This window comes from Argiope bruennichi, chromosome 10 (genome assembly GCF_947563725.1).
Source record: "Argiope bruennichi chromosome 10, qqArgBrue1.1, whole genome shotgun sequence".
Lineage (NCBI taxonomy): Eukaryota > Metazoa > Arthropoda > Arachnida > Araneae > Araneidae > Argiope > Argiope bruennichi.
In genome coordinates, this window is record NC_079160.1 from 35,379,762 (window position 1) to 35,393,623 (window position 13,862).

The window sequence follows — 13,862 nt, forward strand, 5'->3', positions numbered from 1 at the left end:
TGCATAGTTTTTCATTCGTCTCCAAAGAGGAAGAAAGAGACTTCAGTAAATAAATCGGCAACTACATATGTACTGTGAAGATTTCTTCAGCAGCACATATTTTTAATCCTTTCTAAAAAAAATTCGCCCCCGGGTGGGCTCGAACCACCAACCTTTCGGTTAACAGCCGAACGCGCTAGCCGATTGCGCCACGGAGGCTCCTGTGATGCATAGTTTTTCATTCGTCTCCAAAGAGGAAGAAAGAGACGTAAGTAAAATCGGAAACAACACATCTGCTGTGAAGATTTCTTCAGCAGCACATATTTTAAATCCTTTCTAAAATAAACTCGCCCCCGCGTGGGCTCGAACCACCAACCTTTCGGTTAACAGCCGTACGCGCTTGACAATTGCGCCACGGAGGCTCCTGTGATGCTTTGTTTTTCATTCGTCTCCAAAGAGGAAAAAAGAGACGTAAGTAAAATCGGAAAAAACACATCTGCTGTGAAGATTTCTTCAGCAGCACATATATTTAATCCTTTCTAAAATAAACTCGCCCCCGCGTGGGCTCGAACCACCAACCTTTCGGTTAACAGCCGAACGCGCTTGCCAATTGCACCACGGAGGCTCCTCTGATGCATTGTTTTTCATTCGTCTCCAAAGAGGAAGAAAGAGACGAATGTAAAATCGGAAACCAGACATCTGCTGTGAAGATTTCTTCAGCAGCACATAAATTAATTCTTTCTGAAATAAACTCGCCCCCGGGTGGGCTCGAACCACCAACCTTTCGGTTAACAGCCGAACGCGCTAGCCGATTACGCCACGGAGGCTCCTGTGATGCATAGTTTTTCATTCGTCTCCAAAGAGGAAGAAAGAGACTTCAGTAAATAAATCGGAAACTACATATGTACTGTGAAGATTTCTTCAGCAGCACATATTTTTAATCCTTTCAAAAAAAAAAATTCGCCCCCGGGTGGGCTCGAACCACCAACCTTTCGGTTAACAGCCGAACGCGCTAGCCGATTGCGCCACGGAGGCTGCTGTGATGCATTGCTTTTCATTCGTCTTCAAAGAGGAAGAAAGAGACGTAAGTAAAATCGGAAACTACATATGTACTGTGAAGATTTCTTCAGCAGCACATATTTTTAATCCTTTCAAAAAAAAATTCGCCCCCGGGTGGGCTCGAACCACCAACCTTTCGGTTAACAGCCGAACGCGCTAGCCGATTGCGCCACGGAGGCTGCTGTGATGCATTGCTTTTCATTCGTCTTCAAAGAGGAAGAAAGAGACGTAAGTAAAATCGGAAACTACACATCTGCTGTGAATATTTCTTCAGCAGCACATATTTTTAATCCTTTCTAAAATAAATTCGGCCCGGGTGGGCTCGAACCACCAACCTTTCGGTTAACAGCCGAACGCGCTAGCCGATTGCGACACGGAGGCTCCTGTGATGCATTATTTTTCATTCGTCTCCAAAGAGGAAGAAAGAGACGTAAGTAAAATCGGAAACAACACATCTGCTGTAAAGATTTCTTCAGCAGCACATATTTTTAATCCTTTCTAAAATAATCTCACCCCCGGGTGGGCTCGTACCACCAACCTTTCGCTTAACAGCCGACCGCGCTAGCCGATTGCGCCACGGAGGCTCCTGTGATGCATAGTTTTTCATTCGTCTCCAAAGAGGAAGAAAGAGACTTCAGTAAATAAATCGGCAACTACATATGTACTGTGAAGATTTCTTCAGCAGCACATATTTTTAATCCTTTCTAAAAAAAATTCGCCCCCGGGTGGGCTCGAACCACCAACCTTTCGGTTAACAGCCGAACGCGCTAGCCGATTGCGCCACGGAGGCTCCTGTGATGCATAGTTTTTCATTCGTCTCCAAAGAGGAAGAAAGAGACTTCAGTAAATAAATCGGAAACTACATATGTACTGTGAAGATTTCTTCAGCAGCACATATTTTTAATCCTTTCAAAAAAAAATTCGCCCCCAGGTGGGCTCGAGCCACCAACCTTTCGGTTAACAGCCGAACGCGCTAGCCGATTGCGCCACGGAGGCTGCTGTGATGCATTGCTTTTCATTCGTCTTCAAAGAGGAAGAAAGAGACGTAAGTAAAATCGGAAACTACACATCTGCTGTGAATATTTCTTCAGCAGCACATATTTTTAATCCTTTCTAAAATAAATTCGGCCCGGGTGGGCTCGAACCACCAACCTTTCGGTTAACAGCCGAACGCGCTAGCCGATTGCGACACGGAGGCTCCTGTGATGCATTATTTTTCATTCGTCTCCAAAGAGGAAGAAAGAGACGTAAGTAAAATCGGAAACAACACATCTGCTGTGAAGATTTCTTCAGCAGCACATATTTTTAATCCTTTCTAAAATAATCTCACCCCCGGGTGGGCTCGAACCACCAACCTTTCGCTTAACAGCCGAACGCGCTAGCCGATTGCGCCATGGAGGCTCCTGTGATGCATAGTTTTTCATTCGTCTCCAAAGAGGAAGAGAGGGACTTCAGTAAATAAATCGGAAACTACATATGAACTGTGAAGATTTCTTCAGCAGCACATAATTTTAATCCTTTCAAAAAAAAATTCGCTCCCGGGTGGGCTCGAACCACCAACCTTTCGGTTAACAGCCGAACGCGCTAGCCGATTGCGCCACGGAGGCTCCTGTGATGCATAGTTTTTCATTCGTCTCCAAAGAGGAAGAAAGAGACTTCAGTAAATAAATCGGAAACTACATATGTACTGTGAAGATTTCTTCAGCAGCACATATTTTTAATCCTTTCAAAAAAAAATTCGCCCCCGGGTGGGCTCGAACCACCAACCTTTCGGTTAACAGCCGAACGCGCTAGCCGATTGCGCCACGGAGGCTGCTGTGACGCATTGCTTTTCATTCGTCTTCAAAGAGGAAGAAAGAGACGTAAGTAAAATCGGAAACTACACATCTGCTGTGATTATTTCTTCAGCAGCACATATTTTAAATCCTTTCTAAAATAAACTCGCCCCCGCGTGGGCTCGAACCACCAACCTTTCGGTTAACAGCCGTACGCGCTTGACAATTGCGCCACGGAGGCTCCTGTGATGCATTGTTTTTCATTCGTCTCCAAAGAGGAAAAAAGAGACGTAAGTAAAATCGGAAAAAACACATCTGCTGTGAAGATTTCTTCAGCAGCACATATTTTTAATCCTTTCTAAAATAAACTCGCCCCCGCGTGGGCTCGAACCACCAACCTTTCGGTTAACAGCCGAACGCGCTTGCCAATTGCACCACGGAGGCTCCTCTGATGCATTGTTTTTCATTCGTCTCCAAAGAGGAAGAAAGAGACGAATGTAAAATCGGAAACCAGACATCTGCTGTGAAGATTTCTTCAGCAGCACATAAATTAATTCTTTCTGAAATAAACTCGCCCCCGGGTGGGCTCGAACCACCAACCTTTCGGTTAACAGCCGAACGCGCTAGCCGATTACGCCACGGAGGCTCCTGTGATGCATAGTTTTTCATTCGTCTCCAAAGAGGAAGAAAGAGACTTCAGTAAATAAATCGGAAACTACATATGTACTGTGAAGATTTCTTCAGCAGCACATATTTTTAATCCTTTCAAAAAAAAAAAATTCGCCCCCGGGTGGGCTCGAACCACCAACCTTTCGGTTAACAGCCGAACGCGCTAGCCGATTGCGCCACGGAGGCTGCTGTGATGCATTGCTTTTCATTCGTCTTCAAAGAGGAAGAAAGAGACGTAAGTAAAATCGGAAACTACATATGTACTGTGAAGATTTCTTCAGCAGCACATATTTTTAATCCTTTCAAAAAAAAAATTCGCCCCCGGGTGGGCTCGAACCACCAACCTTTCGGTTAACAGCCGAACGCGCTAGCCGATTGCGCCACGGAGGCTGCTGTGATGCATTGCTTTTCATTCGTCTTCAAAGAGGAAGAAAGAGACGTAAGTAAAATCGGAAACTACACATCTGCTGTGAATATTTCTTCAGCAGCACATATTTTTAATCCTTTCTAAAATAAATTCGGCCCGGGTGGGCTCGAACCACCAACCTTTCGGTTAACAGCCGAACGCGCTAGCCGATTGCGACACGGAGGCTCCTGTGATGCATTATTTTTCATTCGTCTCCAAAGAGGAAGAAAGAGACGTAAGTAAAATCGGAAACAACACATCTGCTGTAAAGATTTCTTCAGCAGCACATATTTTTAATCCTTTCTAAAATAATCTCACCCCCGGGTGGGCTCGTACCACCAACCTTTCGCTTAACAGCCGACCGCGCTAGCCGATTGCGCCACGGAGGCTCCTGTGATGCATAGTTTTTCATTCGTCTCCAAAGAGGAAGAAAGAGACTTCAGTAAATAAATCGGCAACTACATATGTACTGTGAAGATTTCTTCAGCAGCACATATTTTTAATCCTTTCTAAAAAAAATTCGCCCCCGGGTGGGCTCGAACCACCAACCTTTCGGTTAACAGCCGAACGCGCTAGCCGATTGCGCCACGGAGGCTCCTGTGATGCATAGTTTTTCATTCGTCTCCAAAGAGGAAGAAAGAGACTTCAGTAAATAAATCGGAAACTACATATGTACTGTGAAGATTTCTTCAGCAGCACATATTTTTAATCCTTTCAAAAAAAAATTCGCCCCCAGGTGGGCTCGAACCACCAACCTTTCGGTTAACAGCCGAACGCGCTAGCCGATTGCGCCACGGAGGCTGCTGTGATGCATTGCTTTTCATTCGTCTTCAAAGAGGAAGAAAGAGACGTAAGTAAAATCGGAAACTACACATCTGCTGTGAATATTTCTTCAGCAGCACATATTTTTAATCCTTTCTAAAATAAATTCGGCCCGGGTGGGCTCGAACCACCAACCTTTCGGTTAACAGCCGAACGCGCTAGCCGATTGCGACACGGAGGCTCCTGTGATGCATTATTTTTCATTCGTCTCCAAAGAGGAAGAAAGAGACGTAAGTAAAATCGGAAACAACACATCTGCTGTGAAGATTTCTTCAGCAGCACATATTTTTAATCCTTTCTAAAATAATCTCAACCCCGGGTGGGCTCGAACCACCAACCTTTCGCTTAACAGCCGAATGCGCTAGCCGATTGCGCCACGGAGGCTCCTGTGATGCATAGTTTTTCATTCGTCTCCAAAGAGGAAGAAAGAGACTTCAGTAAATAAATCGGAAACTACATATGTATTGTGAAGATTTCTTCAGCAGCACATATTTTTAATCCTTTCTAAAAAAAATTCGCCCCCGGGTGGGCTTGAAGCACCCACCTTTCGGTTAACAGCCGAACGCGCTAGCCGATTGCGCCACGGAGGCTCCTGTGATGCATTGTTTTTCATTCGTCTCCAAAGAGGAAGAAAGATACGTAAGTAAAATCGGAAACAACACATCTGCTGTGAAGATTTCTTCAGCAGCACATATTTTTAATTCTTTCTAAAATAAACTCGCCCCCGCGTGGGCTCGAACCACCATCCTTTCGGTTAACAGCCGAACGCGCTAGCCGATCTCGCCACGGAGGCTCCTGTGATGCATTGTTTTTCAATCGTCTCCAAAGAGGAAGAAAGAGACGTAAGTAAAATCGGAAACAACACATCTGCTGTGAAGATTTCTTCAGCAGCCTATATTTTAAATCCTTTCTAAAATAAAATCGCCCCCGCGTGGGCTCGAACCACCAACCTTTCGGTTAACAGCCGTACGCGCTTGACAATTGCGCCACGGAGGCTCCTCTGATGCATATTTTTTCATTCGTCTCCAAAGAGGAAGAAAGAGACGAATGAAAAATCGGAAACCAGACATCTGCTGTGAAGATTTCTTCAGCAGCACATAATTTAATTCTTTCTAAAATAAACTCGCCCCCGGGTGGGCCCCAACCACCAACCTTTCGGTTAACAGCCGAACGCGCTAGCCGATTGCGCCACGGAGGCTCCTGTGATGCATAGTTTTTCATTTGTCTCCAAAGAGGAAGAAAGAGACTTCAGTAAATAAATCGGAAACTACATATGTACTGTGAAGATTTCTTCAGCAGCACATATTTTTAATCCTTTCAAAAAAAAATTCGCCCCCGGGTGGGCTCGAACCACCAACCTTTCGGTTAACAGCCGAACGCGCTATCCGATTGCGCCACGGAGGCTCCTGTGATGCATAGTTTTTCATTCGTCTCCAAAGAGGAAGAAAGAGACTTCAGTAAATAAATCGGAAACTACATATGTACTGTGAAGATTTCTTCAGCAGCACATATTTTTAATCCTTTCGAAAAAAAATTCGCCCCCGGGTGGGCTCGAACCACCAACCTTTCGGTTAACAGCCGAACGCGCTAGCCGATTGCGACACGGAGGCTCCTGTGACGCATTATTTTTCATTCGTCTCCAAAGAGGAAGAAAGAGACGTAAGTAAAATCGGAAACAACACATCTGCTGTGAAGATTTCTTCAGCGGCACATATTTTTAATCCTTTCTAAAATAATCTCACCCCCGGGTGGGCTCGTACCACCAACCTTTCGCTTAACAGCCGACCGCGCTAGCCGATTGCGCCACGGAGGCTCCTGTGATGCATAGATTTTCATTCGTCTCCAAAGAGGAAGAAAGAGACTTCAGTAAATAAATCGGCAACTACATATGTACTGTGAAGATTTCTTCAGCAGCACATATTTTTAATCCTTTCTAAAAAAAATTCGCCCCCGGGTGGGCTCGAACCACCAACCTTTCGGTTAACAGCCGAACGCGCTAGCCGATTGCGCCACGGAGGCTCCTGTGATGCATAGTTTTTCATTCGTCTCCAAAGAGGAAGAAAGAGACTTCAGTAAATAAATCGGAAACTACATATGTACTGTGAAGATTTCTTCAGCAGCACATATTTTTAATCCTTTCAAAAAAAAATTCGCCCCCAGGTGGGCTCGAACCACCAACCTTTCGGTTAACAGCCGAACGCGCTAGCCGATTGCGCCACGGAGGCTGCTGTGATGCATTGCTTTTCATTCGTCTTCAAAGAGGAAGAAAGAGACGTAAGTAAAATCGGAAACTACACATCTGCTGTGAATATTTCTTCAGCAGCACATATTTTTAATCCTTTCTCAAATAAATTCGCCCCCGGGTGGGCTCGAACCAATAACCTTTCGGTTAACAGCCGAACGCGCTAGCCGATTGCGCCACGGAGGCTCCTGTGATGCATAGTTTTTCATTCGTCTCCAAAGAGGAAGAAAGAGACTTCAGTAAATAAATCGGAAACTACATATGTACTGTGAAGATTTCTTCAGCAGCACATATTTTTAATCCTTTCAAAAAAAAATTCGCCCCCAGGTGGGCTCGAACCACCAACCTTTCGGTTAACAGCCGAACGCGCTAGCCGATTGCGCCACGGAGGCTGCTGTGATGCATTGCTTTTCATTCGTCTTCAAAGAGGAAGAAAGAGACGTAAGTAAAATCGGAAACTACACATCTGCTGTGAATATTTCTTCAGCAGCACATATTTTTAATCCTTTCTAAAATAAATTCGGCCCGGGTGGGCTCGAACCACCAACCTTTCGGTTAACAGCCGAACGCGCTAGCCGATTGCGACACGGAGGCTCCTGTGATGCATTATTTTTCATTCGTCTCCAAAGAGGAAGAAAGAGACGTAAGTAAAATCGGAAACAACACATCTGCTGTGAAGATTTCTTCAGCAGCACATATTTTTAATCCTTTCTAAAATAATCTCTCCCCCGGGTGGGCTCGAACCACCAACCTTTCGCTTAACAGCCGAACGCGCTAGCCGATTGCGCCATGGAGGCTCCTGTGATGCATAGTTTTTCATTCGTCTCCAAAGAGGAAGAGAGAGACTTCAGTAAATAAATCGGAAACTACATATGTACTGTGAAGATTTCTTCAGCAGCACATAATTTTAATCCTTTCAAAAAAAAATTCGCTCCCGGGTGGGCTCGAACCACCAACCTTTCGGTTAACAGCCGAACGCGCTAGCCGATTGCGCCACGGAGGCTCCTGTGATGCATTGTTTTTCATTCGTCTCCAAAGAGGAAGAAAGAGACGTAAGTAAAATCGGAAACAACACATCTGCTGTGAAGATTTCTTCAGCAGCACATATTTTTAATTCTTTCTAAAATAAACTCGCCCCCGCGTGGGCTCGAACCACCAACCTTTCGCTTAACAGCCGAACTAGATAGCCGATTGCGACACGGAGGCTCCTGTGATGCATTATTTTTCATTCGTCTCCAAAGAGGAAGAAAGAGACGTAAGTAAAATCGGAAACAACACATCTGCTGTGAAGATTTCTTCAGCAGCACATATTTTTAATCCTTTCTAAAATAATCTCAACCCCGGGTGGGCTCGAACCACCAACCTTTCGCTTAACAGCCGAATGCGCTAGCCGATTGCGCCACGGAGGCTCCTGTGATGCATAGTTTTTCATTCGTCTCTAAAGAGGAAGAAAGAGACTTCAGTAAATAAATAGGAAACTACATATGTATTGTGAAGATTTCTTCAGCAGCACATATTTTTAATCCTTTCTAAAAAAAATTCGCCCCCGGGTGGGCTTGAAGCACCAACCTTTCGGTTAACAGCCGAACGCGCTAGCCGATTGCGCCACGGAGGCTATTGTGATGCATTGTTTTTCATTCGTCTCCAAAGAGGAAGAAAGAGACGTAAGTAAAATCGGAAACAACACATCTGCTGTGAAGATTTCTTCAGCAGCACATATTTTTAATTCTTTCTAAAATAAACTCGCCCCCGCGTGGGCTCGAACCACCATCCTTTCGGTTAACAGCCGAACGCGCTAGCCGATCTCGCCACGGAGGCTCCTGTGATGCATTGTTTTTCAATCGTCTCCAAAGAGGAAGAAAGAGACGTAAGTAAAATCGGAAACAACACATCTGCTGTGAAGATTTCTTCAGCAGCCTATATTTTAATTCCTTTCTAAAATAAACTCGCCCCCGCGTGGGCTCGAACCACCAACCTTTCGGTTAACAGCCGTACGCGCTTGACAATTGCGCCACGGATGCTCCTCTGATGCATATTTTTTCATTCGTCTCCAAAGAGGAAGAAAGAGACGAATGAAAAATCGGAAACCAGACATCTGCTGTGAAGATTTCTTCAGCAGCACATAATTTAATTCTTTCTAAAATAAACTCGCCCCCGGGTGGGCTCGAACCACCAACCTTTCGGTTACCAGCCGAACGCGCTAGCCGATTGCGCCACGGAGGCTCCTGTGATGCATGGTTTTTCATTTGTCTCCAAAGAGGAAGAAAGAGACGTAAGTAAAATCGGAAACTACACATCTGCTGTGAATATTTCTTCAGCAACACATATTTTTAATCCTTTCTAAAATAATCTCACCCCCGGGTGGGCTCGAACCACCAACCTTTCGCTTAACAGCCGAACGCGCTAGCCGATTGCGCCACGGAGGCTCCTGTGATGCATAGTTTTTCATTCGTCTCCAAAGAGGACGAAAGAGACTTCAGTAAATAAATCGGAAACTACATATGTACTGTGAAGAGTTCTTCAGCAGCACATATTTTTAATCCTTTCAAAAAAAAAATTCGCCCCCGGGTGGGCTCGAACCACCAACCTTTCGGTTAACAGCCGAACGCGCTAGCCGATTGCGCCACGGAGGCTGCTGTGACGCATTGCTTTTCATTCGTCTTCAAAGAGGAAGAAAGAGACGTAAGTAAAATCGGAAACTACACATCTGCTGTGAATATTTCTTCAGCAGCACATATTTTTAATCCTTTCTAAAATAAATTCGGCCCGGGTGGGCTCGAACCACCAACCTTTCGCTTAACAGAAGAACGCGCTAGCCGATTGCGACGCGGAGGCTCCTGTGATGCATTATTTTTCATTCGTCTCCAAAGAGGAAGAAAGAGACGTAAGTAAAATCGGAAACAACACATCTGCTGTGAAGATTTCTTCAGCAGCGCATATTTTTAATCCTTTCTAAAATAATCTCAACCCCGGGTGGGCTCGAACCACCAACCTTTCGCTTAACAGCCGAATGCGCTAGCCGATTGCGCCACGGAGGCTCCTGTGATGCATAGTTTTTCATTCGTCTCCAAAGAGGAAGAAAGAGACTTCAGTAAATAAATCGGAAACTACATATGTACTGTGAAGATTTCTTCAGCAGCACATATTTTTAATCCTTTCTAAAAAAAATTCGCCCCCGGGTGGGCTTGAACCACCAACCTTTCGGTTAACAGCCGAACGCGCTAGCCGATTGCGCCACGGAGGCTCCTGTGATGCATTGTTTTTCATTCGTCTCCAAAGAGGAAGAAAGAGACGTAAGTAAAATCGGAAACAACACATCTGCTGTGAAGATTTCTTCAGCAGCACATATTTTTAATTCTTTCTAAAATAAACTCGCCCCCGCGTGGGCTCGAACCACCATCCTTTCGGTTAACAGCCGAACGCGCTAGCCGACCTCGCCACGGAGGCTCCTGTGATGCATTGTTTTTCAATCGTCTCCAAAGAGGAAGAAAGAGACGTAAGTAAAATCGGAAACAACACATCTGCTGTGAAGATTTCTTCAGCAGCACATATTTTAAATCCTTTCTAAAATAAACTCGCCCCCGCGTGGGCTCGAACCACCAACCTTTCAGTTAACAGCCGAACGCGCTTGACAATTGCGCCATGGAGGCTCCTCAGATGCATATTTTTTCATTCGTCTCCAAAGAGGAAGAAAGAGACGAATGAAAAATCGGAAACCAGACATCTGCTGTGAAGAGGTCTTCAGCAGCACATAATTTAATTCTTTCTAAAATAAACTCGCCCCCGGGTGGGCTCGAACCACCAACCTTTCGGTTAACAGCCGAACGCGCTAGCCGATTGCGCCACGGAGGCTCCTGTGATGCATAGTTTTTCATTTGTCTCCAAAGAGGAAGAAAGAGACTTCAGTAAAGAAATCGGAAACAACACATGTGCTGTGAAGATTTCTTCAGCAGCACATATTTTTAATCCTTTCTAAAATAAATTCGCCCCCCGGGTGGGCTCGAACCACCAACCTTTCGGTTAACAGCCAAACGCGCTAGCCGATTGCGCCACGGAGGCTGCTGTGATGCATTGCTTTTCATTCGTCTTCAAAGAGGAAGAAAGAGACGTAAGTAAAATCTGAAACTACACATCTGCTGTGAATATTTCTTCAGCAGCACATATTTTTAATCCTTTCTAAAATAAATTCGTCCCGGGTGGGCTCGAACCATCAACCTTTTGGTTAACAGCCGAACGCGCTAGCCGATTGCGACACGGAGGCTCCTGTGATGCATTATTTTTCATTCGTCTCCAAAGAGGAAGAAAGAGACGTAAGTAAAATTGGAAACAACACATCTGCTGTGAAGATTTCTTCAGCAGCACATATTTTTAATCCTTTCTAAAAAAAATTCGCCCCCGGGTGGGCTCGAACCACCAACCTTTCGGTTAACAGCCGAACGCGCTAGCCGATTGCGCCACGGAGGCTGCTGTGATGAATTGTTTTTCATTCGTCTTCAAAGAGGAAGAAAGAGACGTAAGTAAAATCGGAAACTACACATCTGCTGTGAATATTTGTTCAGCAGCACATATTTTTAATCCTTTCTAAAATAAATTCGGCCCGGGTGGGCACGAACCACCAACCGTTCGGTTGACAGCCGAACGCGCTAGCCGATTCCGACACGGAGGCTCCTGTGATGCATTATTTTTCATTCGTCTCCAAAGAGGAAGAAAGAGACGTAAGTAAAATCGGAAACAACACATCTGCTGTGAAGATTTCTTCAGCAGCACATATTTTTAATCCTTTCTAAAATAATCTCGCCCCCGGGTGGGCTCGAACCACCAACATTTCGGTTAACATCCGGACACGCTAGCCGATTGCGCCACGGTGGCTCCTGTGATTCATTGTTTTTCATTCGTCTTCAAAGAGGAAGAAAGAGACGTAAGTAAAATCGGAAACAACACATATGCTGTGAAGATTTCTTCAGCAGCACATATTTTTAATCCTTTATAAAATGAAAACGCCCGCGGGTGGGCTCGAACCACCAAACTTTCGATTAAAAGCCGAACGCTCTAGCCGATTGCGCCACTGAGGTTCCGGCTCGGCATTCTTTTTCATTCGTCTCGAAAGAGGAAGAAAGAGACGTAAGTAAAATCAGAAACAACATATGTGCTGTGAAGATTTCTTCAGCAGCACATATTTTTAATCCTTTTTAAAATAAACTCGCTCCCGGGTGGGCTCGTACCACCAACCTTTCGGTTAACAGCCGAACGCGCTTGCCGATTGCGCCACGGAGGCTAATGTGATGCATATTTTTTCATTCGTCTCCAAAGAGGAAGGAAGAGACGTAAGTAAAATCGGAAACAACACATCTGTTGTGAAGATTTCTTCAGCAGCACATATTTTTAATCCTTTCTAAAATAAATTCGCCCCCGGGTAGGCTCGAACCATCTACTTTTCGGATAACAGCCGAACGCGCTAGCCGATTGCGCCACGGAGGCTCATGTAATGCATTGTTTTTCATTCGTCTCCAAAGAGGAACAAAGAGAAGAATGTAAAATCGGAAACCAGACATCTGCTGTGAAAATTTCTTCAGCAGCACATATTTTTAATTCTTTCTAAAATAACCTCGCCCCCGGGTGGGCTCGAACCACCAACCTTTCGGTTAACAGCCGAACGCGCTAGCCGATTGCGCCACGGAGGCTCCTGTGCAGCATTTTTTTTCATTTGTCTCCAAAGAGGAAGAAAGAGACGTAAGTAAAATAGGAAACAACACATCTGCTATGAAGATTTCTTCAGCAGCACATATTTTTAATCCTTTCTAAAATAAACTCGCCCCCGGGTGGGCTCGAACCCCCAACCTTTCAGTTAACAGCCGAACGCGCTAGCCGATTGCCCCACGGAGGCTCCTGTGATGCATCGTTTTTCATTTGTCCCCAAAGAGGAAGAAAGAGACGTAAGTAAAATCGGAAAACAACACATCTGCTGTGAAGATTTCTTCAGCAGCACATATTTTTAATACTTTATAAAATGAATGCGCCCGCGGGTGGGCTCGAACCACCAACCTTTCGATTAACAGCCGAACGCTCTATCCGATTGCGCTAGGTTCCGGTTCGGCATTCTTTTTCATTCGTCTCCAAAGAGGAAGAAAGAGATGTAAGTAAAATCGGAAACAACACATCTGCTGTGAAGATTTCTTCAGCAGCACATATTTTTAATCCTTTATAAAATAAATTCACCCCCGGGTGGGCTCGAACCACCAACTTTTCGGATAACAGCCGGACGCGCTAGCCGATTGCGCCACGGAGGCTCCTGTGATGCATTCTTTTTCATTCGTCTCCAAAGAGGAAGAAAGAGACTTAAGTAAATAAATCGGAAACAACACATCTGCTGTGATTTCTTCAGCAGCACATAAATTAATTCTTTCTAAAATAACCTCGCCCCCAGGTGGGCTCGAACCACCAACCTTTCGGTTAACAGCCGAACGCGCTAGCCGATTGCGCCACGGAGGCTCCTGTGGTGCAATGTTTTTCATTCGTCTCTAAAAAGGAAGAAAGAGACGTAAGTAAAATCGGAAACTACACATCTGCTTTGAAGAGTTCTTCAGCAGCACATATTTTTAATCCTTTCTAAAATAAATTCGCAACCGGGTGGGCTCGGACCACCAACCTTTCGGTTAACAGCCGAACGCGCTAGGCGATTGCGCCACGGAGGCTCCTGTGGTGTATTGTTTTTCATTCGTCTTCAAAGAGGAAGAAAGAGACGTAAGTAAAATCGGAAACAACACATCTGCTGTGAAGATTTCTTCAGCAGCACATAAATTAATTCTTTCTAAAATAAACTCGCCCCCGGGTGGGCTCGAACCACCAACCTTTCGGTTAACAGCCGAACGCGCTAGCCGATTGCGCCACGGAGGCTCCTGTGATGCATTGT

The 13,862-nt window shown here is 45.1% G+C and overlaps 36 non-coding genes across 36 annotated transcripts; all 36 read right to left on the minus strand.

Moving 5' to 3' along the window:
- Positions 1-124: 124 nt before the first annotated feature.
- Trnan-guu (transfer RNA asparagine (anticodon GUU)) lies at positions 125-198 on the minus strand. The gene has a single exon. It is a non-coding gene; the product is annotated as a tRNA-Asn (tRNA).
- Positions 199-530: 332 nt separating this feature from the next.
- Trnan-guu (transfer RNA asparagine (anticodon GUU)) lies at positions 531-604 on the minus strand. The gene has a single exon. It is a non-coding gene; the product is annotated as a tRNA-Asn (tRNA).
- Positions 605-732: 128 nt separating this feature from the next.
- On the minus strand, positions 733-806 carry Trnan-guu (transfer RNA asparagine (anticodon GUU)). Its single transcript has one exon. It is a non-coding gene; the product is annotated as a tRNA-Asn (tRNA).
- A 134-nt stretch (positions 807-940) lies between these two features.
- On the minus strand, positions 941-1,014 carry Trnan-guu (transfer RNA asparagine (anticodon GUU)). Its single transcript has one exon. It is a non-coding gene; the product is annotated as a tRNA-Asn (tRNA).
- Positions 1,015-1,143: 129 nt separating this feature from the next.
- Trnan-guu (transfer RNA asparagine (anticodon GUU)) lies at positions 1,144-1,217 on the minus strand. The gene has a single exon. It is a non-coding gene; the product is annotated as a tRNA-Asn (tRNA).
- Positions 1,218-1,754: 537 nt separating this feature from the next.
- Trnan-guu (transfer RNA asparagine (anticodon GUU)) lies at positions 1,755-1,828 on the minus strand. Its single transcript has one exon. It is a non-coding gene; the product is annotated as a tRNA-Asn (tRNA).
- A 132-nt stretch (positions 1,829-1,960) lies between these two features.
- Positions 1,961-2,034, minus strand: Trnan-guu (transfer RNA asparagine (anticodon GUU)). Its single transcript has one exon. It is a non-coding gene; the product is annotated as a tRNA-Asn (tRNA).
- Positions 2,035-2,571: 537 nt separating this feature from the next.
- Positions 2,572-2,645, minus strand: Trnan-guu (transfer RNA asparagine (anticodon GUU)). The gene has a single exon. It is a non-coding gene; the product is annotated as a tRNA-Asn (tRNA).
- Positions 2,646-2,777: 132 nt separating this feature from the next.
- Positions 2,778-2,851, minus strand: Trnan-guu (transfer RNA asparagine (anticodon GUU)). The gene has a single exon. It is a non-coding gene; the product is annotated as a tRNA-Asn (tRNA).
- A 332-nt stretch (positions 2,852-3,183) lies between these two features.
- Positions 3,184-3,257, minus strand: Trnan-guu (transfer RNA asparagine (anticodon GUU)). Its single transcript has one exon. It is a non-coding gene; the product is annotated as a tRNA-Asn (tRNA).
- Positions 3,258-3,385: 128 nt separating this feature from the next.
- Positions 3,386-3,459, minus strand: Trnan-guu (transfer RNA asparagine (anticodon GUU)). Its single transcript has one exon. It is a non-coding gene; the product is annotated as a tRNA-Asn (tRNA).
- Positions 3,460-3,594: 135 nt separating this feature from the next.
- Trnan-guu (transfer RNA asparagine (anticodon GUU)) lies at positions 3,595-3,668 on the minus strand. Its single transcript has one exon. It is a non-coding gene; the product is annotated as a tRNA-Asn (tRNA).
- Positions 3,669-3,798: 130 nt separating this feature from the next.
- Trnan-guu (transfer RNA asparagine (anticodon GUU)) lies at positions 3,799-3,872 on the minus strand. Its single transcript has one exon. It is a non-coding gene; the product is annotated as a tRNA-Asn (tRNA).
- Positions 3,873-4,409: 537 nt separating this feature from the next.
- Trnan-guu (transfer RNA asparagine (anticodon GUU)) lies at positions 4,410-4,483 on the minus strand. The gene has a single exon. It is a non-coding gene; the product is annotated as a tRNA-Asn (tRNA).
- Positions 4,484-4,615: 132 nt separating this feature from the next.
- Positions 4,616-4,689, minus strand: Trnan-guu (transfer RNA asparagine (anticodon GUU)). The gene has a single exon. It is a non-coding gene; the product is annotated as a tRNA-Asn (tRNA).
- Positions 4,690-5,226: 537 nt separating this feature from the next.
- On the minus strand, positions 5,227-5,300 carry Trnan-guu (transfer RNA asparagine (anticodon GUU)). The gene has a single exon. It is a non-coding gene; the product is annotated as a tRNA-Asn (tRNA).
- Positions 5,301-5,834: 534 nt separating this feature from the next.
- On the minus strand, positions 5,835-5,908 carry Trnan-guu (transfer RNA asparagine (anticodon GUU)). The gene has a single exon. It is a non-coding gene; the product is annotated as a tRNA-Asn (tRNA).
- A 132-nt stretch (positions 5,909-6,040) lies between these two features.
- On the minus strand, positions 6,041-6,114 carry Trnan-guu (transfer RNA asparagine (anticodon GUU)). The gene has a single exon. It is a non-coding gene; the product is annotated as a tRNA-Asn (tRNA).
- Positions 6,115-6,246: 132 nt separating this feature from the next.
- Positions 6,247-6,320, minus strand: Trnan-guu (transfer RNA asparagine (anticodon GUU)). The gene has a single exon. It is a non-coding gene; the product is annotated as a tRNA-Asn (tRNA).
- Positions 6,321-6,655: 335 nt separating this feature from the next.
- On the minus strand, positions 6,656-6,729 carry Trnan-guu (transfer RNA asparagine (anticodon GUU)). Its single transcript has one exon. It is a non-coding gene; the product is annotated as a tRNA-Asn (tRNA).
- Positions 6,730-6,861: 132 nt separating this feature from the next.
- On the minus strand, positions 6,862-6,935 carry Trnan-guu (transfer RNA asparagine (anticodon GUU)). Its single transcript has one exon. It is a non-coding gene; the product is annotated as a tRNA-Asn (tRNA).
- A 129-nt stretch (positions 6,936-7,064) lies between these two features.
- Trnan-guu (transfer RNA asparagine (anticodon GUU)) lies at positions 7,065-7,138 on the minus strand. Its single transcript has one exon. It is a non-coding gene; the product is annotated as a tRNA-Asn (tRNA).
- A 132-nt stretch (positions 7,139-7,270) lies between these two features.
- On the minus strand, positions 7,271-7,344 carry Trnan-guu (transfer RNA asparagine (anticodon GUU)). The gene has a single exon. It is a non-coding gene; the product is annotated as a tRNA-Asn (tRNA).
- Positions 7,345-7,881: 537 nt separating this feature from the next.
- Positions 7,882-7,955, minus strand: Trnan-guu (transfer RNA asparagine (anticodon GUU)). Its single transcript has one exon. It is a non-coding gene; the product is annotated as a tRNA-Asn (tRNA).
- A 538-nt stretch (positions 7,956-8,493) lies between these two features.
- On the minus strand, positions 8,494-8,567 carry Trnan-guu (transfer RNA asparagine (anticodon GUU)). The gene has a single exon. It is a non-coding gene; the product is annotated as a tRNA-Asn (tRNA).
- Positions 8,568-9,101: 534 nt separating this feature from the next.
- Positions 9,102-9,175, minus strand: Trnat-ggu (transfer RNA threonine (anticodon GGU)). The gene has a single exon. It is a non-coding gene; the product is annotated as a tRNA-Thr (tRNA).
- Positions 9,176-9,304: 129 nt separating this feature from the next.
- Positions 9,305-9,378, minus strand: Trnan-guu (transfer RNA asparagine (anticodon GUU)). Its single transcript has one exon. It is a non-coding gene; the product is annotated as a tRNA-Asn (tRNA).
- Positions 9,379-9,511: 133 nt separating this feature from the next.
- Trnan-guu (transfer RNA asparagine (anticodon GUU)) lies at positions 9,512-9,585 on the minus strand. The gene has a single exon. It is a non-coding gene; the product is annotated as a tRNA-Asn (tRNA).
- A 537-nt stretch (positions 9,586-10,122) lies between these two features.
- Trnan-guu (transfer RNA asparagine (anticodon GUU)) lies at positions 10,123-10,196 on the minus strand. Its single transcript has one exon. It is a non-coding gene; the product is annotated as a tRNA-Asn (tRNA).
- A 534-nt stretch (positions 10,197-10,730) lies between these two features.
- Trnan-guu (transfer RNA asparagine (anticodon GUU)) lies at positions 10,731-10,804 on the minus strand. The gene has a single exon. It is a non-coding gene; the product is annotated as a tRNA-Asn (tRNA).
- Positions 10,805-10,936: 132 nt separating this feature from the next.
- Trnan-guu (transfer RNA asparagine (anticodon GUU)) lies at positions 10,937-11,011 on the minus strand. The gene has a single exon. It is a non-coding gene; the product is annotated as a tRNA-Asn (tRNA).
- Positions 11,012-11,342: 331 nt separating this feature from the next.
- Trnan-guu (transfer RNA asparagine (anticodon GUU)) lies at positions 11,343-11,416 on the minus strand. The gene has a single exon. It is a non-coding gene; the product is annotated as a tRNA-Asn (tRNA).
- Positions 11,417-12,153: 737 nt separating this feature from the next.
- Positions 12,154-12,227, minus strand: Trnan-guu (transfer RNA asparagine (anticodon GUU)). Its single transcript has one exon. It is a non-coding gene; the product is annotated as a tRNA-Asn (tRNA).
- Positions 12,228-12,559: 332 nt separating this feature from the next.
- Trnan-guu (transfer RNA asparagine (anticodon GUU)) lies at positions 12,560-12,633 on the minus strand. The gene has a single exon. It is a non-coding gene; the product is annotated as a tRNA-Asn (tRNA).
- A 734-nt stretch (positions 12,634-13,367) lies between these two features.
- Positions 13,368-13,441, minus strand: Trnan-guu (transfer RNA asparagine (anticodon GUU)). The gene has a single exon. It is a non-coding gene; the product is annotated as a tRNA-Asn (tRNA).
- A 331-nt stretch (positions 13,442-13,772) lies between these two features.
- On the minus strand, positions 13,773-13,846 carry Trnan-guu (transfer RNA asparagine (anticodon GUU)). The gene has a single exon. It is a non-coding gene; the product is annotated as a tRNA-Asn (tRNA).
- Between the last annotated feature and the right edge of the window lie 16 nt (positions 13,847-13,862).